This window comes from Oryctolagus cuniculus, chromosome 2 (genome assembly GCF_051225735.1).
Source record: "Oryctolagus cuniculus isolate XC-2025 breed Fujian yellow rabbit chromosome 2, ASM5122573v1, whole genome shotgun sequence".
Lineage (NCBI taxonomy): Eukaryota > Metazoa > Chordata > Mammalia > Lagomorpha > Leporidae > Oryctolagus > Oryctolagus cuniculus.
Window position 1 is genome coordinate 121,278,449 of NC_142868.1, and position 21,945 is coordinate 121,300,393.

At 46.8% G+C, this 21,945-nt stretch overlaps 1 long non-coding RNA gene and 1 pseudogene across 3 annotated transcripts in view; one reads left to right on the plus strand and one right to left on the minus strand.

The window, feature by feature from the left end:
• LOC127490298 (uncharacterized) overlaps window positions 1-21,945 on the plus strand; it is an 85,956-nt gene that overhangs the window by 62,761 nt on the left and 1,250 nt on the right. Inside the window, exons 3-4 of one of the 3 annotated variants that reach the window (XR_016229234.1) lie at window positions 7,940-8,063; window positions 20,009-20,859. The exons of 1 other annotated variant lie outside the window; for it this stretch is intronic. This is a non-coding gene — a long non-coding RNA (uncharacterized LOC127490298). Of the gene's footprint in view, window positions 1-7,939; window positions 8,064-20,008; window positions 20,860-21,945 lie in introns of those variants that run through there. One more of the 3 variants, XR_016229233.1, reaches the window with a different exon arrangement.
• Window positions 4,371-6,841, minus strand: LOC100357041 (NHP2-like protein 1 pseudogene; annotated as a pseudogene).

Consider the following 21,945-nt stretch of genomic DNA (forward strand, 5'->3'; position numbering starts at 1 on the left):
CCAGCGGCAAAAGGAAGACCTTTCTCTCTCTGTCTCTCTCTCTCACTGTCCACTCTGCCTGTCAAAAAAAAAAAAAAAAAAAATTATATAAAAAAAAAAAAAAAGGTAGACATTGAAAAGTCTTACTCCCTTACAGATCCAAATCTCACCACATCCCCCAGTATAACTACTTTGATTCATTTTTCAGGGAGGGAGGAGGGAGCATGCGCATCCATTATGGAAATATAAATAAGTTTTTAAAAATTCTTATTCTTATTTTCCTGCTTTTTTCATTTAACATTGTAATTTGTTGATCTCTCCTTTTAGAGCTGCCTTGGGCTGGTTATGCCAAGGTTCACTTAACCAGTCCCCTATAAATGGATACTTGCATTGTTGCCACCCTTTTTAAAGATGTATTTTTGAATTTTATATTAACATTTGATATGTACATATTTCAAGGGATACAATGAGACCATATACATAACTTAAACTGACTATGACAGCCAGGCAACCGTTCCGTTTCCTTACCTTTCCTTTGTGTTTGGAACCTACCAGCTACTCTTTTATACAGATTATGCATCACCATGAGCGAAAGTCACCCACTCGGCCGCAAAACACCAGAACCTGTTACCTTCACCCCTTATTCAACCTTCCCCACACACCTTTCCCAGTTGCGAGTAATCATGCTCTTAAATTCAGACTGAATATATATGTTACCATTATTTTTATTTCCACATAAGATAAAGAATATGCAATATTTGTCTTTCTGTATCTGGCTTATTTTTACTTAGCATGATTATCCCCAGTTCCATTCATTTTGCTGCAAATGTTCTTTTGATAGAAGAAGAATAATCCACTGTGTATAGCTACACATTTTCTTTATCCGTTCATCCACTGATGGCCACCCAGGTAGAGTCCGAATCTTGGCTACTATGAATAGAGCAGCAATGAACATGGAAGTGCAAGTTTATCTTTCATATGTCACCTTCATTTCCTTTAGAAATACAACCAGAAGTTGGACTACTGGGTCATGTAATAGATCTATATTTCAAGGAGTGGGGGGATTTGAGGAAACCTTATACTGTTCTCCATAATGTCTATACTAACTTACATTCCATCAACAGGGTATAAGGGTTCCCTTTTCTCCATGTCTTCTCCAGGATTTGTTACTTTTTGGTTTTTTGACAATTCTCATTCTAACTGGTGTGAGATGATGCCTCATTGTGGTTTTGATTTGCATTTCCCTGATGGCTAGTGAGCATTTTTCATGTATTTGTTAGACATTTGTATTTCTTCTTTTGAGGAATATCTATTCAGATCCTTTTCCCGTTTCTTAACTGAATTGCTGGTTATTTTGTTGTGGAGTTTTCTGAGTTCCTTAAAATTGTCACATGAATAGTTTGCAAATTTTTTTTGCATTATGTTGGCTGTCTTCTTCCTTGTTGTCTTTGCTGTGTAGAAGCTTCTTAGCTTGATATTAATCCTGTTTTTTCTTTTGTTGCCTGTGCCAATGTCTTAAAATGTTTTCTTCTAATAGTTTCATAGATTTTGGTTTTAAATTTAGATCTTTGATCCATTTTGAGTTTATTTTTGTTTAGGATGAGTAAAGTTAGAAATCTTTTTTTAAAGATTTATTTACTTACTTGAAAGTCAGAGTTACACAAAGAGAGAGGGAGAGGCAGAAAGAGAGAGAGAGAGAGACAGACAGACAGACAGAGATAAAGGTCTTCCATCCACTGGTTCACTCCCCAACTGGCTGCAACGGCCAGAACTGTGCCGATCCGAAGCCAGGAGCCAGGAGCTTCTTCGGGTCTACCATGTGGATACAGGGGCCCAAGGGCTTGGGCCATCTTCTGCTGCTTTCCCAGGCCATAGTAGAGAACTGGATCAGAAGTGGAGCAGCTGGGGCTCAAACCAGCGCCCATATGGGATGCTGGCACTGCAGGCGGCGGCTTTACCTGCTAAACCACAGCCCTGACCCCAAGTTAGGAATCTTGTTTCAATATCATCTAGTTTCCCAAGACGATTTATTGAAGAGATGGTCTCTAATACAGGGCACCTTATTGGCTCCTACTTCAGATAAGTTGGCTGTAGCTGTATGGGTTTATTTCTGGGGCTTCTGTTCTCTTTCACTGGTCTGTTTCTACTTACATGCCAGCACCATGCTGTTCCGGTTACAATAGCTCTATAGTGTGCCTTAAAATCTGGTATTGTGATGCTTCCAGCTCCGTCCTTATTGTTAAAGTTCACCTTAGCTATTCAGATTATTTTGTGTTTCCATATGAATTTTAGGATATTTTTCCCAGTTTTGTGAATAATGTCATTGATATTTTAATGGAGATTTCTCTAAACCTGCCAAGTCACTTTGGGTAATATAAGCTTGTTTTTTTGTTGTTGTTTTTTTGTAAGATTTACTTATTTGAAAGGCAGAGTTATAGAGAAAGAGGGAGAGGCAGAGAGAGAGAGAGAGAGATCTTCTGTCTGCTGGCTCACTCCCCAAATGGCTTCAACAGCCAGGCCTGGACCTGTCTGAAACCAGGAGCCAGGAGCTTCTTCCGGGTTTCTCATGTGGGTGCAGGGGACCAAGGACTTGGGCCGTTCTCACTGCTTTCCTAGGCCATCAGCAGGGAGCTGGATCAGAAGTGGAGCAGCCGGGACCGGAATCAGTGCCCATATGGGATGCTGCTTAATGTAAGTGGAGACCTAACTTCCGTGCCGCAGCTCCGGCACACATTTACGGCAGGCAGCGGCTTAACCCACAGCGCCACAGAGCCAGCCCCAATATGGACATTTTAATAATTTTTCTAATCCATGAGCATGGGAGGACTTTCGCTTTTTTGGTGTCCTGTTCAATTTATTTCATGAGAGTAAACGTCTCCTTGTTTCTCTGTGTAGGACACCTTTAAGTCTCTTTTGTAATGTTGGTCAGGTTAACTTGTGATAAATTCTTACTATGTTTGAAAAAGTCCTCATGGATTTTGTGGGTTTTTGTTTTGTTTTGTTTTAGTTTTTAAGAATTGGAATATAGGGGCTGGCACTGTGGTGCAGCAGGTCAACACCCTGGCCTGAAGCGCCAGCATCCCATATGGGCACTGGTTCGAGACCTGGCTGCTCCAGTTCTCGTCCAGCTCTCTGCTGTGGCCTGGGAAAGCAGTAGAAGATGGCCCAGGTCCTTGTGCCCTGCACCCGCATGGGAGACCCGGAGGAGGCTCCTGGCTCCTGGCTTTGGATCGGCGCAGCTCCGGCTGTTGCGGCCAATTGGGGAGTGAACCAGCAGATGGAAGATCTCTCTCTCTCTCTCTCTGTGCCTCTCCTCTCCCTGTGTAACTCTGACGTTCAAATAAATAAATAAGTCTTTTTTTAAAAAATGTACTATTCTAAAAAAAATTGGGATATAATTCACATACCATAAAATTCACCTTTTTAAGGTATACAATTCAGTGTGTTTTTTGTATATTCTCAGATTTGCGCAGCTATCATCACTATCTTATTCCAGAACATTTAATCGCCCTCTCCCCCCCAAAAAAACCTGTACTCATTATTGGGCTCTGCTCGTTCACCCCTTCCCCTCAGACACTAGCAACCACTGGTGTATTTTCTGTCTTTAATTCCTTCACTTTAAAAGGTAAAGAATTTTAGGTTGACAGAATTTTTTCCCTTACACATCTTTTTTTTTAATTGGAAATATGAATATATTTGTATTAAGATGCTCACAGTGAATGACATGTTAGCACTGTCATGATAAAGAATCCATGACCCACTGTGGCAGGAGACAGGGCTAAGCTCTCAGAGCCAGTGCCAGGTGTCCACTGAAGACGGCCCCGTTCAGAGAGCATGTTTCCTTGGATTCCACCGGCTGCACTGCAGCTTCCAGCCAGGCCTCCATGATTTTCCCAGAATCCTTCATTCCAGCACCAGCTGACCCTCTGCCACTCCTGACTCCTTCAAGTCCTAGGTCAAAGGCCGTATCTCATTCACCCAGTCGCATGTGGAGTCCCATGCCGCCCTCAGGGTTGGGGACACAATGTCACACCAAAAGCAAACACCAGGGGTACATGAGTATACAGTGCTCAGACGTGAGCCTAACAACCTCAGAGAATGCAGGCTTCATCCCCAGTCAGTATACCACCCCCTAGAGAGCACAGGAGGCTTCTCACTCATTGTAACAGGTACAGAATGATTCCCTATGCCAGGCACAAGGGACACAAAGTGGCCAGCGTTCACTCCCAGGATCCCCTGCACACAGCAGGAGGTCAAAGCCTGAAAGGAACCAGATCTGCTCAGCCACGTTCTCCTGCCCCTCCTGCCTCTGAAGGCTGCCTCCATCTGTTTGGGGCATTACAGCACTATTCACGAGGGAGGGTAACAGGATGGCAGGGAGATGGGGAGAAACAACCCTGTAAACAAACAAAATACAAAAGTGCAGAGACCAGGTTTCATACCACAGTATTTCCTAATAGGAAGCAGCTGAAAATGCTACACTAACACAGACACTATGATGAGGAGTCAGTCTGAGGGTGTGGCGGAGCTCACGGGTTACACTAAGAGCCTTTCAATGGATTGCTGAATGGACTGGATCTGCTGTTTCGGTTGTGACCCTTCTTTGATGGTGACGGAACAGGCGATGACAGGCCTGGAGACCCCACAGGCCCGGCGCAGGGCCTGCTTGGAGCACACAAACACGTAGGGCATGTTCTTGTCTTCACACTGCGGCGGGAGATGCAAGATGATCTCCAGGAGCTCAGCGTCTGCGGCCATCACAATGAACTCTGAGATGCCTCTGTTGAGGGTCTTGGTGGCCTTGCGGGCCCCTTTCCGAAGCTGCTTGTGGTTACACGACTGCTGAACCAGGTCCAGGACCTCTTGGTGAGGTGGGCATCCGCAAGGGGGTAAGCTTTTGGACTCACATCCGCTTCAGTCGTGGCTGCGGCTCCTCGGGCTCTCCCTTAAACATCTTAAAAGACAATCTGGGGCCGGCGCCACGGCTCACTAGGCTAATCCTCCACCTTGCGGCGCCGGCACACGGGGTTCTAGTCCCGGTCAGGGCACCGGATTCTGTCCCGGTTGCCCCTCTTCCAGGCCAGCTCTCTGCTATGGCCCAGGAGTGCAGTGGAGGATGGCCCAAGTGCTTGGGCCCTGCACCCCATGGGAGACCAGGAGAAGCACCTGGCTCCTGCCTTCGGATCAGCGCAGTGCACCGGCCGCAGCAGCCACTGGGGGGGGGGGGGGGGTGAACCAGCAGAAAAGGAAGACCTTTCTCTCTGTCTCTCTCTCTCACTGTCCACTCTGCCTGTCAAAAAAGGAAAAAAAAAAAAAAAAAAGAAAGAAAAAAGACAATCTTCCATTACCATCTCTTACTATTTTTGATAAGAAATCTGCTATTACTATAAATGTCCCTGTCCCTCTGTTTGTCTTTGCCCTGCGGCTACTTAAAGATTTTTCTCTTTATCGCTGTGTTACAGCAATCTGATTACAATTTTCTTGGTTTAGGTTTCTTCACACCTCTTGTTTTTAGGGTTCATTAAGCAACTTGGATCTGTGGGATAATAGTTTTTACTTAATGAAAGAAAATTTTGGCCACTGTTTCTTCAAGTATTTTGGCTCTTCCAATTCCTCTCCTGTCTTATGATTGCCTTTTTTTTTTAATCTTATTTATTTGAAATGCAGAGAGAGAAATATCTTCCATCTGCTGGTTCACTAACCAAATGCCCACACGAGCTAGGGCTCGGTCAGGCCGAAGTTAGGAGCCCCGGGTTCAACCCAGGTCTCCTATGTGGTTGGCACAGACCCAAGTACTTGAGCCATCACCTGCTGCCTCCCGGGGAGTGCATTAGCAGGAAGCTGGATTGGAAGCAGACTAGTTAGGAGTTGAATCAGCGCTCTGATATGGAGTGTGGGTGTCCCACAAAGCAGTTTAACCAGCTGCACCACACACCTGCCCCTCTTTTCTTTTTTTTAAGTTCACCGTTCTCTCTGTGTTTCATGTGGGTAGTTTTTAGTGCTAGGTTTTCAGTTCACTAATCTGTTTTTTTTAAGCAATGTCTAATCTGCCCTTAGTCACATCCATTGTATTTTTAATCTCAGACAATGAAGGTTTCGATTTGAGTGGTTTGATATTTTCATGTCTCTACTTAACTTTCAACATAAGAAATACAGTTACAATGACTGTTGTAATGTAATTGATCCCTGCTTCTAACAGTTGTATAAATTCTGGTTCATTTAAATGATTTTTTTTTCCTGTCCATGATGGAACATATTCTCCTGCATTTTTGCAGGATTATATATCATTGATTGAATGCCAGACATTATAAATGTTGCCTTGTTGAGTGGTAGATATTTTTGATTCTTATAGATATTCTTGAGTTTTGCTTGGGCATGCAGTTAATTCCCTTGCAAGTGGTTTAATATTTTGAACTTTGCTTTCATAATTTGATATGTGAGACCAGACCAGTAAATTGACTCAGTTCAGAGCTAATTATTCTCCTAGTGAAACAACACCCATCTTTGTGCCCTGGTCCATGCCCTGTTAATCATAAACTTTTCCAGTCTGGCTGGTGGGAAGAGATGGTACTCCCAGGCCTTCTGTGAATGCCAGGCACTATTGCCTCTAAGATTTTGAATGGTTCTTTACCTGGCTTTGGGTTCCCTCACACACGTGGTGATCAGTACTCAGCTGACTGCTCAAGGAGAAACCCCTGAAAGTCTGGAGTAGTCTCTCTGGAACCCTCTGCTCTGATACTCTGTCCTGCTCACGGCAGCCCCCTTGGTCTGTGCATGCTCTGAGCTTCCTCTCCTCGATGCAGGGAGACGGCTGACCCCTGCCTGGGCTCCCCTTCCCTGTGTCATGACTCAAACTCTGCATGCCACAAATTGGGACAAGCCAAGTCCAAGGAACAACTTATACACATATAATTGTTTAACTAGCTGCTTAAGGGTGCATGCAGGGGGCTCCGAGGTGTACCCTTAGGTAGGATGACGTTTACAAAAGGGGGCTGTCATCCTGGACGGAGGCAGCTGCTTGTGACCTCAACTCAGGCCTTGAGTGGGTCTCGGTAGTCGATGAGGAGCAAATTCCAGGCCCTGGGAATGACTTCAGAAGAGGGTCTCTCCTTTTGGGTGATACTGTTCACTGAGATGCCAGCGGCAAGAGGAGAAGCAGCAAGACGGGCATCTGGGATGGCTTCGGGAAGAGCAGGAGAAAGGAAAAAGAGCTGAAAGTTTAGGAATGGTTCTAAACTGGACAAAGGGAGAGCAGAGGAGAGGACGTCACCTCTAAGGAAAGAGTCTGCAGACAGCTAAGCTGTGGCCAAATAAAAGGTGGATGGAAACAGACATTTCTAGAGAATGCTCTGAGGAACTGAATGTTGCTTTTGACGTGGGTTATGGAAGAGACGGAAAAGACAGCAATGATTCTGATATTCAGGATTTTGTCCACATATGGGGCATTCTTTGGGGTAGCTCTCCATGATGTCTAGTTTGTGACACCATTGACCACCTGTGACAGCTAAGTATAAAGCAGGCATAGGGAGCTGGCCTTGTGGCCCAGTGGGTTAAGCCGCTGCTTACATCACCAGCTTTCTATATCGGAGTGCCCATTCAAGCCCTGGCTATTCCACTTTGGATCCAGCTTCCTGCTAATACTCTTGGGAAGGCAGTGGGAAAAGCCTAAGTGTTGGGCCTCTGCCACCCCTATGGGAGACCCAGATGATGTCCTGGTTCCTGCCTTCAGCTGGGCCCAGACCTAGCTATTGCTGCCATTTGGAAAGTGAACCAGAGGATAGACGATCTCTCTCTTTCGTTCTCCCCCAATTGTCTCTCTCTTTCTCTGACACTGCCTTTCAAATACATAAGTGAATAAATCTTTTTTTTTTTTTAAACCAGGTACAGTATAAAAGGGACACATTCAATTCAGAAAGGTCTGGTAAACAAACATGTTCCTTTTTTTTTTTTTTTTTTACAGGCAGACTGGACAGTGAGAGAGACAGAGAGAAAGGTCTTCCTTTGCTGTTGGTTCACCCTCCAATGGCCGCCGCGGCCGGCGCACTGCAGCCGGCGCACCGCGCTGATCCGATGGCAAGAGCCAGGTACTTCTCCTGGTCTCCCATGGGGCGCAGGGCCCAAGCACTTGGGCCATCCTCCACTGCACTCCCTGGCCACAGCAGAGAGCTGGCCTGGAAGAGGGGCAACCGGGACAGAATCCGGCACCCCGACTGGGACTAGAACCTGGTGTGCCGGCGCCGCAAGGCGGAGGATTAGCCTAGTGAACCGCGGCGCCGGCCCAAACCTGTTCCTTAAAATAATTCCAAATACCAGTCATACCAATTCTCTATTTGAGAACCCTCCCACACCCCAGAATACCTCTCAGAGTAGCATACTCAAGCAATCTTTAAATAAATTCTGTTTGACATCAGGGATTCCCAGGTTATTGAATTGGGGGGGGTGTCTCCAACATTTTTGTCATTGGCTTCATCAGTGACAATTATCTATGTGGAGCACCTCTAGGTCCTTCTTTTATTCGCTTTCAGTCGAATGATCAAAAACATGTACATGCCCAACTGAAAGTTGGAGAAAGGGAACTTGCTGTGCCCCAAGATTTCTGTGGATTATTTGACACTCACACCGACCCTTTCAGTTAGATGCAAATAAACCCTATGAGACAAGTCAGTCATCTCCACTTCCTGGAGAGTGGAGCTCAAGACAGAGGCTTCCGGGCGCACAGTGTGATGGGGGAGAATGATCACAGAGGCCACGAATGAGGGACAGAGGGAGGAAAGATAACCAACACAACAGGGTGTTATGGAGTTGCCCAGCGCATCTAAGATAGTTGGGGTCTCCTGAGACTTGTCTATCCAAGGAAGATAGAAGACATCTCTATCCACGAGTGACCCCCAGTCGCCACCCCAGTTGTCCAAGTTTGATGTGCAGTGTGTTAACTGCCATACGGAGAGCTGAGTGGAGTCCTGTGAACATGTCAGAAAGGCCCCAGGGCGAGAGCAATGGACTTGTAGTTTAGATGCTGCCAGGCTACATTGGCTAGGCCAAAATAAGAGGGTTAGGCTGAGAGCTTTTGCAGTGTGCAAGAGAGACCCTGCTCAAGGCCACACTACTCGTGTGCAGTGGAATGCGACAGGATGGGACTGTGAACACCAAGCCATGTGGGACCCCAGCCAGGAACACTGCCTTCCTATCAGGTTTCACTCTTGCTGTTGTTTGGAAGACTGGGGGTGGGAGGGGACAAGTGAGGGGGTGGACAGTCTTGTTGTGACTTTGATCATCTTAAACCATGCTACTTCTTATAGTCCCCGCTAGGCACTGCATCGTGAATCGTCAGGGCTCACACAAATCTGCTGCAGGGGCCACAAATCCCCTGAGAGAGAGTCAGACACTTGCACCTGCAAAGCCACCTGGAGGTGGGGGGTTGGTAGCAAGCACCAGCTAGCACAGGAGCCTCTGCTATGATGCACCCAGCCATCACTGGGCAGCTTCCTGTTTGATCCTTTCAATACACGGAAGGTTTCTAAGCAGCCTAAAGCCTCGTGTTTCTTCCACTTCAATTGCCTGTGGACTAGCACATGATTTTCTGAGAGAGTATGCTACTTCCCCCTCCCCCCAGTTCCTTGAAGATTGTCTCCTGTATACTACTTGGTTTAAAATCTTTTTATCTTTTGCAACAGAATGGGCTTTGAACACAGATACACCTTGGTTTGAACCCTAGCTCCGCCATTAGCTTTGTGGCTTTGGCAAGTGACTTTTCTTGACTCATAAAATAAAAGCAGACCTTGTTCTAAAACCTGAAAGCAGCCCCAGGCCTTGCTGGCCGTCAGCGGTGTTAGCAAAGCAGAGATTTTGCTCAGGTCACAGGAGCTGGCTCTGCTGAACACCTGGAAATAATTCAGAACCATTACTGCCATTCATTCACTCTACAAGTGTTTGAACCAGGAATTCGGCTGGGTGTTGGAGAGTGAGCAGGAAACAGATCATGCAACAGCCCTATCCTTTGGGAGCTGACGCTGTAGTTGTGAGATGTCAGTAAGTGACTTAATTAAAGAGGGTAGTAAGTTCTACCAAAGACAGAAAACAGGGCACTCTAATATAAAGTGACTTGGGAAAGAGGCACGATGGGGACAAAGCTACTCTAGCCAGGGTAGTTAGGAAAGGCCTCTGAGGCTTGAGCAGAGCCATGGAGGAGACTGAGGCAGCCGTGTCAGTCAGTTACCTATCGCTGAAGAACAAGTGATCCCACGGTGCCCTCGCTGAAAACAACATTTATTATCTCACTCTCTGTGGGTCAGTGATCAAGGCAGGGCTTAGCTTTGGTGTCTCAGGCTCAGGTGTTAGCTGGGTGTTGTCAACCCTAGGCTGCTCCGGAGGAGGATGGGCTTCCGGCCCCACCCACTCAGCTCTAGGCAGGCCCCTGGTCCTTGCTGACTGTGGGCTTCTTGCCACAGGAGCCTCTCCGAAAGGCAGAGCTCAAATAGCAGCTGGCTTCCCTCGGAGCGAGCCTGCAAGGGAGTAAGGAGGGAGACTGAGCCCAAACGGGAACCCTTTCTTTTGGTAGCCCTCATTGTTACTGCATTCTATTCACTTAAAGTGAATCATTAAATGCAACTGGGGTGGGGGGGAGTAGTGGAGGGAGTGGCTATACAAGTGTGTGAATACCAGGAGGCAAGGTGAAACTGCCTGTCACACCCTGCAGGGGAGAGTGTTCAAGGCAGAAGGAAGGGCAAGGGAGGAGAGAGAGACCCTGGCTGTTTTCGAGGAAATGAGAAGAGGCTGATGGCAGTGGAATGTACTGAATAAAGTGGGGGGAGGAGGAGATGAGTTAGAAAGCAGAGTCTATAAAAAGTTTGGGTTTTAGTCTCAGTGCAGTGGGGACCCCGGGGAAGGCATTAAGTAAGGGAGTTAGTGATGCTATCCAGCCACTCGGTGATTTCCAAAGCTCCAAGGTAGGTGCAGCCCCACCAGGAGGAAGGAAGGAAGGAGGGAGCGGGGGGGGGGGGGGGGGGGGGGAGAAAGAGGAAGGGAAGGGGAAGGGAGGGGGGAAGGAGGGAGGGAGGGAGAGGGGAAGGGAGGGAGGAAGGAGGGGGGGAGGGAGGAAGGAAGGGAGAGGTGGAGGGAGGGAGGGGGCAGGGAGGAAGGAGGGAGGGAGTGGGGAGGGAGGGAGGGAGGAAGGGAGCTGAAGGAAAGAAGGGGAAGGGAAAAGACGCTTCTGCTCAGAAACTGTCAATGGCAGCCACATGCCTCTCCAGCTCAGGACAGGTATTCTGAGGTATTCCCCAGGCTGTTTTTCCAGGCTTGTTTCCAACTACTGCCCTAATGCCAGTCAAAGTGGCGTTTCGGTGGCTGGCATTGTGGCCAGCGCTGCGGCAGCAGGTTAAGCCTCTGCTTGTGACACCTCCATCCCTTACTAGAGCACTGATCCAAGCTCCAGCTGCTCCACTTCCAATCCAGCTCCCTGCTAATGCACCTGGGAAAGCTGTCGATCATGGCCCCATACTCGGGCCCCTGCCACCCACGTGGGAAACCCAGATGGAGTTCCGGGCTCTTGACTTTGGCCTGGCTTAGCCCTATCCATTGCAGCTGTTTGGGAAGTGAACCACTGAATCACTGTGTTTCCTGTCTCCAAGCTTGTGCTGTTTCCTCTGCCTGCAGGGCTATTCCCACTATCTCCATTTGTCAAACTTGAACCCTGGAGCATATGTTTGGCTACTTGGGACACCCATGTCCCATGTCAGAGTGCCTGGGTTCCAGCTAAAATGCACATCCTGGGAAGCAGTGGTGTTAGCTCGAGTAGTTGGGAGACCTGGATGGAGTTCTGGGCTCCTGGCATTAGCCTGCTCATAGCTGTTGTGGGCATTTGGGGAGTGCACCAGTAGATAGGAGCTCTATGTCTGTCTCTCTCCGTACCTCTCACTCTGCCCCTGAAGTAAATACATAATTTTTTAAGATTGTGGACTTTTTTTTTTTTTTAATCAAGACCCCCTTCTCAGGCGGCCTTTTCTGATTCTTCCCTTCTGCAAATGCCCATTGCTCTTTGTTTGATTGATTGTCATTGAGGATTTACATCTTGCCTTGTCTCGGGACTTCATTTCTAGACTGTAAGCTCCTTGACATCAGGCACTCTGCTTATTTTTCAAATCAGTGGAGTACCAAGGGTTTAAACATTTATAATCAGCATTAACCAGTGTTTGCCAGTTTGAATCAAACTGGAAACTAGAAACTTACAACAGCTTCATTGGCTCTGAGGGCTCCCTGAGAAATAATTTCTCTTTGGTTGACACCAAGTTATAATTTTCCTATCACAACTCAAAAATTTGCAATCTTGGGGCCGGCATTGTGGCATAGTGAGTTAAGCTACCTCCCGCAGTAATGGCATCCCCTATGGGTGCCAGTTCCAGTCCCAGTTACTTGATTTCCGATCCAGCTCCCTGCCAATGCATCTTGGGAAGCAGCAGAAGATGACCCAAATCCTTAAGCCCCTGCCACCCACTTGGGAGACTGGGAAGAAGCTCCTGACTTTGCCTGGCCCAGCCCCAGCCAAAGAAGCTTTCTGGGGAGTGGGGAGTGAAAGAGAGGATAGAAGATCAATATCTCTCTCTCTCTCTCTCTCTCCCTCCCTTCTCCCCTTTTTTCTCTCTCTCTGTAATTCTGCCTCTGCCCTTCAAATAAATAAATAAATCTTAATAACAACAACAACAAAAAGCAAGATTCTGGGGCCGGTGTCGTAGTGCAGCAGGTTAAGCTGTCCCTGTGACACCAGGATCCCAGGAACACCAGTTCCAGACTCAAATGGAGTACCTGGCTTCTGCCTGGCCTGGTCCTGGCCATTGTGGCCATTTGGGGAGTGGACCAGCAGAGGGAAGATCTCTGTGTCTCTCCTTCTCCCTGTAACTATACCTTTCGAATAAATAAATAAATCTTAAGAAGGCAGATATGGTATGATTTGATTGGTATGGCATGTCAGAATAGACAGACCCATGAAGACAGAAAGCAGATTGGTGGGTATGAGGGGCTGGGGGAAAGGGTGATAGGGAATGGCTGCAGATGAGTGTGGGGCTTCTGAGTGATGAAAATGTTCTAGAATTAGAGAGTGGAAGTGCTTACACCAGATCATGAACATACTAATAATCACTGAATTGTATATGCTAGCATGGTGAGTTTTATGGTAAGTGAATTATATCTCAGTGTTTAAATAAATATGTAATTAAAATCAGCCACATGTGTGAGAAGAACTCAGATACAAATGGTAGCAAATTAGCCTAACTGTATTAAAAAAATAACATGGCAATACTGGAGGTTATGGGAGAGAGGAAATTAACCCATATCCCTTTGGGAAAGCATGTTTTGACTGAGTATTATAAAGCTGAGCAAAAAGAACTATAGACAAATATTGTATTCTAATGAATAAAATTATTTTTCACAAGCATATGGATTAACTATTATAAAACTGTTTTATGAGTATATCAGGATTAAGAGAATAAATAAAAGGGTAGGCGTTTGGCCTAGCAGTTAAGACATTAAGTGCAAGAAATTCTTGAAGTTCCACCCATAATTTTTTTAATTATATGCATTTTCCGTGAACCTTTTGAAGACCCACGGAGCCCCATGGGTTCAGAAGGATCCCACCCTCTGTAGCCATCTTGAGATTCTTCATAATTTTATCTTTGAATCTGTGGTTTGCAAGTGATGTCTTGCAGCCATTGGCACATGTGGGTCCCTGTCAGCTTCTTTCAACCCCCAGACGCCCTCTCCAGCCTCCCCCTCTCTATGTCTGCCCTCCCCACTGTGACCTCTTCCCTCCTCCACTCTGGGTGGCAACTGGGTAGAGTCCATGGTCAGGCAGAGGGAGGCCAGTGTTCTTTGCCATAGGCCCTCCATCTGCTTTGGAGACCCGAGCTCAAGCCCAGGGAGGCTGGGTTGGATATATGCACTCCGGGTGCTTCGTGATGAGGCCTGGCTATAGCCAGCCCTGTCCCAAGCTGGCAGCCCCCCAACTCTTTGGGGCTATTTGCTGGGGGCAGGTTTCTGCTCCACCCTCACCCTCAATCCGGGTACAAGCTTGTTCTGGCACTGAGGTTGCAATCCCTTCCCACTGCTGACAGTCAGCTGTGTGTTGGCACGACGCCATGCACCCGTGATGCACTGGCCTGTGGCTGAGGGAAGGGGCCCTGGTGCCTGTGAGAACTTATGCTCGTTCTGCGAGTATTCCCTGCCCAAGGGAGAGCTCCATTAAACAGCAATTTTAGAAAACCCACCGCGCTGCATCAAGAGAGAAACCACAGGGACTGGCCTGGCAGTTAAGACCCCGGGCCTCCCAGGGTGCCGTACTTGACATCTGAGTTGTTTCCAGGTGTTGGGGACTATGAATGGAGTCTCTAGGAACATTCCTGTGCCTCCTGAAGGATCTGAACAGAAAAGCCAGGGATCTATGTGCCACTCGCTCGACAGAGTGGGTTTCCTACAGGGCAGACCTGATCACGTCGTTCCCCTGATTAAAATTCTTCACTGCTTCCTCCCTGCCTGCAGCGAGTCAGCAGCACCATGTCTGCACTTTTTTCAAGGTGCCAGGTGCCCAGATGACGGGGTCAATCCTGCCTCTGGAGCCTGACTCCAGCTTCCTGCAATGCAGATCCTGGGAGCAGTGCTGATGGCCCAAGTACTGGGCTCCTGCCACCCCAAGGGAGACCTGGACTGAGTTCCCAGCTCCCTACTTGGGGCCAGTGTAGCCTCTGATGTTGCAGGTATTTGGGAAGTGAACCAGCAGAGGGGACTCTGTGTGTGTGTGTGTGTGTCACTCTGCTGAGGGGGGGGGGGGCGGAGGGAGGAGAAGGGAGAGAGAGAGAGAGAATATGCTTTATATTTTAGTGCTTTTAATGGTACTTTTTTCCAGCTTGTTTGAATAGGACATGCATTTTCATTTTGTACTGTACCTGAAAAATGGGTAGTCAGTCCTGCTGTCCCATGGCCAAACCATGTGTCATTATTCAGAGGAAAGAACAGTTGACTCCAGGAAGAAGGGTGACTTCTTATTTGCTTTTGTCACCCTTATTTACCTCTGTCTTCAAAGTGTATATTGGAGGAAGCCTGCTGCTTGGTTTTCCTACTATTGGAAGAAGACAGCACTGGCGACATCTGCAGAGGAAGCTGCCAACTACTGATAGAATTTCTTTTTTTTTTTTTTTTAAGATTTATTTATTTATTTATTTGAAAGTCAAAGTTACACAGAGAGAGAAGGAGAGGCAGACAGAGAGAGGTCTTCCATCCACTGGTTCACTCCCCAATTGGCAGCAACAACCAGAGCTGCACTGATCTGAAGCCAAGGGCTTCATCCTAACTCTTCTGTCTTAATGACCATAAATGCCCTATCCAAACCAACTATAAATTATACAAGTATATGCTATCCAATAGTGAGCTTTCTAGGAAAATGAAATCTGTTGGATAAATTTTTAATCAACCTTCGTTAGTTGTTTAGGAGATTGCCCAGGAAGCATGGGAAGAAAGAACCAAAGAGGGAAGAAGGAGCAATGGGCAGAGAGGGCGGGGCCCAGGGGAACTGCAGGTTTCAGGGGTGCGTGTGCCTGCAGCATCTGCCACCACCTCCTAACAGTGGTGTGGCTGGGGAGGAGCTCCTAGGGTGAGCTGCTGCAGGATGAGCTTCTCAAAGTCAAGAGGTATCCAGATCCTCTTTTATTAGTAGTTACTAGGGGAATTAACGTTCATGTCCCTGGAGTGGAAAACATCACTCGTATCTCCCCTGCCCTGCGCCAGAGCTGTGCTTAGCTGTGCATATCTGCCAGATCTGAGGTGGGAAAAGCCCAGGCCATTGAAGTAGAACTCAGATTTCTAGCTTTTTTTTTTTTTTAATCATTTTTAGCCACTTTTTTAAAACCAAAATATGTTCTTTATAGTGTTAGAGAGCAAAGGAAAGATAATAGGTCGTTTTCCTTTGTCTTTTTCTGCTGGTCCCCACCTGAAGGCCCAGGAGCAAATGGTGGGGTTCTTTCTCCTACACTCCCTGCCTGCCATTTTGTTGCTCCTCTCACTCTCTGCACTTGATCATGTCTTGGAAACAGAGACTCTGTAGTTTAAATGTGTATGTGTGTGTAGAGCAGCTATACATGAGAACAAATCCTAGGGCACCCAGAGCCCAGCTCTTTCGTGCAGTAGTTTATGGGACCTTTGTACAAAGGTCTCAGGACTGTTCTCTGGGCCCACTCCGCTCCTTGGCCACCCAAGCTGGAGAGGGCCCGAGGGTGTTTATGAGGGCCAGGCCTGAAAGGGGTGCACACCACTTCCACACACCTCTCACGGGCCACAGTTCAGTCACTACCCAACATAATTTCGAGAAAGGCCACATGGCCAACATTGTGGCATGGCAGGTAAAGCCACTGCCTGTGACACCAGCATCCCATATGGGCACTGGTTCAAGTTCTGGTTGCTCCACTTCCAATTCAGCTCTCTACCAATGTCCTGGGGAAAAGCAGCAGAAGATGATGGCCCAAATCCTTAGGCCCAGCCATCCACGTGGAATACCTGGATGAGGCTCCTCTTGACTTTGGCCTGGTCCAGCTCTGGCCATTGTGGCCATCTAGAGAGTGAACCAGTGGATGGAAGATCTCTGTGTAACTCTGACTTTGAAATAAATCAATCAAAGGAAGGGAAGGGAATAAAAGGGAAAGGAAGGGATAAGGAGAGGCAAGGAAAGAAGAAAAAAGAAAAGAAAGGCCAAAACCTGTGGTCTGTCTAGACTCCTGAGACAGGGCAGTGACATGGTGGACCCATGGAACTACCTCTGCCAACTACCTAGCTGGTGTCACAGCACCCAGGAAAAGTTCAGAAATTGAAAGCACAACACTCTGGAAGCCCATGGTGGAGGATGGGGCTGAAAACTGGAGGATTTGCTCCATGTGTCATAAGGTAGAGGGCCCTGTGCAGCCAGGCACTTGTCCCTCCCCTACCCCAGAGGAAGGAGAAGTTCATCTTTGAAGACAACTGATTGACACTGGACTTGGAAACTCTAGACCTGGCTCCTAGCTAGGAGAAGAATGGGAGGCACCTACTGAAAATCTTGTTAACAGTTTTCAAGCTTAACAGCTGAGACTTGATGACCTAGCCCATTCTCCCACAAAGTCCCAGAATGCTATCAATCACACTCGAGCTTCCTGGGCAGGATTTCCTCTCCCAAGAGAGCAAACAGCTTGGGGAAAGGAATTCTGGATCCTTCTAGTTTTATGGCCGGGCTCTGCTCCTTCACCTACAGGGAGCCCCACCCACTCTCAGAGAACTTCCAAGGAGCTTTTCAGTGCCTCCCATTTGTGAACCTTTGCACAAGAGGGAGCCAAGAACTACCAAGCGATTAGAGGGAGTCTTTAACGTGAAAGACAAAGTCCAAAATAAACAAATGGAAAATGAACGCAGATAAAGGCAATGTAAAGAGCAAAAGAAAACTTAGAGAGACAACTACTGTAGTTAATATCCTGAGAGAGATAAGAATGCATCACATACATTGAAAGAAAAAAATCACAGGGTGCTATAGAAAAGACACATCCCAGTGACACTAATGGAACTTAAAGTAGGTTAGCAGTAGGCCTTTGACCTAGCAGTAAAAACACTGACAGCCCATATTGGAGTGCCTGGGTTTGACCAGCCTCTTTTTTTCTTAACCCCAAAGAAACTTTTTATTTAATAAGTACAAATTTCATAAGTACAACTTTAGGAATATAGTTATTCTTCCCACCATACTCACCCTCCCACCCCACCCTTTCCTCCCTCTCTCATTCCCAGTCCCATTCTCCATTAAGATTAATTTTCTTTTTTCTTTTTCTTTTTTTTTTTTTTTTTTTTTTTTGACAGGCAGAGTGGACAATGAGAGAGAGAGAGACAGAGAAAGGTCTTCCTTTTGCCGTTGGTTCACCCTCCAATGGCCGCCACAGCCATTGGTGCCCATATGGGATGCCACCGCTGCATGCTGGGCTTTAAGCCTCTGAGCCACAGCACCAGCCCCTCCAAGGCTCTTGGCATGAGCTACCAAGGCTATAGAAGCCTTTTGACACCATCTGTCAGTATTTAGACAAGGCCATAAGCAAAGTGGAAGTTCTCCCTTCCGAGAAAAGTACATCCTTCTTTGATGGCCACTTCTTTCCACTGGGGTCTCTCTCACAGAGATCCTTCATGTAGGATTTTATTATTATTATTATTATTATTATTATTATTTTCCACAGTGACTTGGCTTTCCAAGCCTGAAATGCTCTCATGGGCTTTTTGGCCAGATCAGAATGCCTTAACGGCTGATTCTGAGGTCGGAATGCTATTTAAAGCTATTTTAACCAGCCTCTTGCTTTTGACTCCAGCTTCCTGCCCGTGAGGACCTGGGATGATGATGCTGCAGGCTCAAGTAATTTGGTTTTTGCCACCCATGTGGGAAGCCTGGATCTAGCTGCTGGTTCCCAGCTTTGACTCAGCCCAACCGCAGCCATCATGAATATTTGGGGAATGAACCAACAGATGTGCATGCTTTCTCCCTTTCTATCTGCCTCTCAAATAAATAAAAATTTATTTTTAGAAAGTAGACTACTGCAAATACAGTGTTTTGTCAAACACTGTCAAACAAATTGTTAAGAATGATCTGTGACTTTTAAAATTTACTGTATATGGGGCCAGCATTGTGGCATATTGGGTAAAGCTGCTGCCTGCAACAGCAGCATCCCATGTGAGCACCAGTTTATGTCCTGGCTGCACCATTTCCAATCCAGCTCCCTGCTGATGGCCTGGGAGGGGCAGTAGAAGATGGCCCAAGTGTTTGGGCCCCTGCTACCCACATGGGAGAACCAGATGAAGCTCCTGGCTTTGGCCTGGCCCAGCCCTGGCCATTAGAGCCATCTCGAAAGTAGACCAGTAGATGGAAGAGCCCTCTCTTTCTCTTTCTCTCTCTCCCTCCCTCTCTAACTCTTTCAAAAATGAATAAAGCTTTTAAACAATTTATTGCAAAGGAATGAAACTGACATCTTCTTTTATTTTTTAATAAGTAGTTATTTTTATTTGCAGCTTTTTTGTTGCCATGATTTTTTTTAAGATTTTTAAAATTTATTTGAAAGAGAGTTACAGAGAGAGGTAGAGACAGAGAGAGAGGTCTTCCATCTGCTGGTTCACTCCCCAGATGGCCACAATAGCTGGCGCTGTGCTGATCCGAAGCCAGGAGCCAGGAGCTTCTTCTGGGTCTCCCACGTGGGTGCAGGGGCGTAAGGACTTGGGCCATCTTCTACTGCTTTCCCAGGCCATAGCAGAGAGCTGGATCAGAAGAGGAGCACCCAGGACCAGAACCGGTGCCCATATTGGGATGACAGCGCTGCAGGCCAGGTCTTTAACCCACTGTACCACAGCACCAGCCCCGACATCTTGTTTTTTAAAGAAAGATTTGTTTATTTGAAAGGCAGAATTAGAGAGAGAGGGAGAGACAGAGCGTGATATCTTCTATCCTCTTGTTCATTTCTTCAAATGGCCACAACAGCCAGGGCTGGACCAGGCCAAAGCCAAGAGCCAGGAGCTTGAGATGAAGGATTTAAAGGGAGTGGATGGGGCCAGTGCTGTGGCGCAGTGGGTTAATGCTGTGGCCTGAAGCACCGGCATCCCATATGGGTGCCGGTTCGAGACCCGGCTGCTCTCTTTCAGTCCAGCTCTCTGCTGTGGCCTGGGAAAACAGTAGAAGATGGCCCAAGTCCTTGGGCCTCTACACCCGCATTGGAAATCCGGAAGAAGCTCCTGGCTCCTGGCTTCGGATTGGGGCAGCGCCGGCCATTGCAGTCATCTGGGGAGTGAACCATTGGGTGGAAGACCTCTCTCTCTTTTTCCCTCTCTCTGCCTCTCCTCTCTTTGTGTAACTCTGACTTTCGAAGAAATAAATAAATCTTTAAAAAAAAAAAATAAGGGAGTGGATATTTAGCCTAGAGGCTGAGTTACCTGTGTCCCACATCAGAGTGCCTGGGTTTGATTCCTGGTTGCAGCTCCTGACTTTACCTTCCTGTCAACACAGGTACTGGGAGGCAGCAGTGATGGCTCAAATGACTGGGCACTGGGAGAAATGGACTGCATTCCCAGCTCCTGGCTCTGGCATTATGGACGTGAGGGGAGCGAACCAGTGCATGGGAGATCTCTTTCTGCCTTTCAAATAATAAATAAATAATTTAGTAGAAGAGGTGGAAGATAAAGTTGAAGACACCTTCCAGAAAGTAGAATGAATGGTAGAGAGAAGAAAAATTCAGAGAGAGAAAAAAAAGAGAGCATAAAATCAGAGAATCAATTTAGGATTCCAACAGCTCACTAACAGGAGTTCCAGAAATGTGAGAAAGCAGACGGGGAAATTGATGAAAGAATTCCCCAGAACCGAAGGCCATGAATTGCCTTGCTGGAAGGCACTCAACACAGTGAAGGGAAGGAAACCATCACTAAGGTGCGTCATAGCAGTCCGAACATGGAACACAAAAGGGAGAGCCGATGAGTCTCAGACGGAGAAACAGGTCACTTGGAGAGGACAGGAAGGAGGATGGCGCCAGCCTTCCCACAGCAACACGAGCCTGAAGATCCTGAGGGCAAGTGCTTTCCAGTGTGGAAGTCTGTACTTGGCCAAGCCATCGTCCAAACACGAGCATGCCTCCAGTGAATCCAGATGGTTCCAGAAGAAAGTGTGCATATATAATCTGAGAGAACAGATGCGATGGAGGAATGACACAGTGGGAACTGGTTGGTTAGTTGGTGAAGGATATAAAGGAGGGTTTTTGTAATATTCTTGTAAGACTTCTGTAAGTGCAAAAAGAGAAGCCCACCAAGAATGAGAATAGAATAAAGGAATGGGGGGCGGTGAAAGCTCTCCAAGCTTTATCTCCATGAAAACTTTCTTTTTTTCTTTCTTTTTTTTTAACTTTTATTTAGTAGATATAAATTTCCAAAGTACGGTTTATGGATTACAATGGCTTTTCCCCCCATAACTTCCCACCCACCCACAACCCTCCCATTTCCCGCTCCCTCTCCCATTCCATTCACATCGATTCATTTTCGATTATCTTTATATACAGAAGATCAATTTAGTATATATTAAGTAAAGATTTCATCAGTTTGCCCCCACACAGAACACAAGTTGCCAAATACTGCTTGAGTACTAGTCATACCATTAATTCACATTGAACTACTCATTAAAGACAGAGATCCTACATGGGGAATAAGTGCACAGTGACTGCTGTTGTTGACTTAACAAATTGACACTCTTGTTTAAGGCGTCAGCAATCTCCCCAGGCTCTAGTCATGAGTTCCATGCAGACTTTCTTACTAAGCCACTGTAGAATGGGATGTGTCCCATGCAAACAAGGAAGTGAAAGAACAAACTGTAACCATAGATCAAAGATACAGAATCCAGCAGAGAAGACAGGGCGTGGGGTGTCCTGCAGCCTTTGGGGCCATCTGGGGAGCGAACCAGTGGATGGAAGACCTCTCTCTCTCTCTCTCTCTCTCGCTCTCTCTCTCTTTCTCTTTGTAAATCTTTCAACTACATAAAATAAATCATAAAAAAGAGATAATTCTCATCTTCTATACTAAGAAATCAATAGATAATGTATGAAATAGAAAAACAGTAGAAACTTATTTGGAAACTAAAGATAAACAAACAAAATGCTAAAAGTACCGAGGGCATTTGCCTCTGAGGAGCAGGAATCAGAGTTTGTTGGGAGATAAGCAGGGGATATGTTTTTTTACAAGCATGGTTTATCTGGGGCAGGGCCAGTTTATCCTTCTTAGTCCTGCACAATGTTATTACCTTTCACTTTCAAAGTTGTCTGAGTTTGAGTGAAGCCTTGAGGGGTTGGTTACTTGATATCATCTGCTGGTTCCCTCCCCACATGCCCACAACCTCCAGGGCTGGGCTAGGGCCAGAGCGAGGAAGGCAATCCAGGTCTCCCACCTGGTTGGAAGGGAGTTACT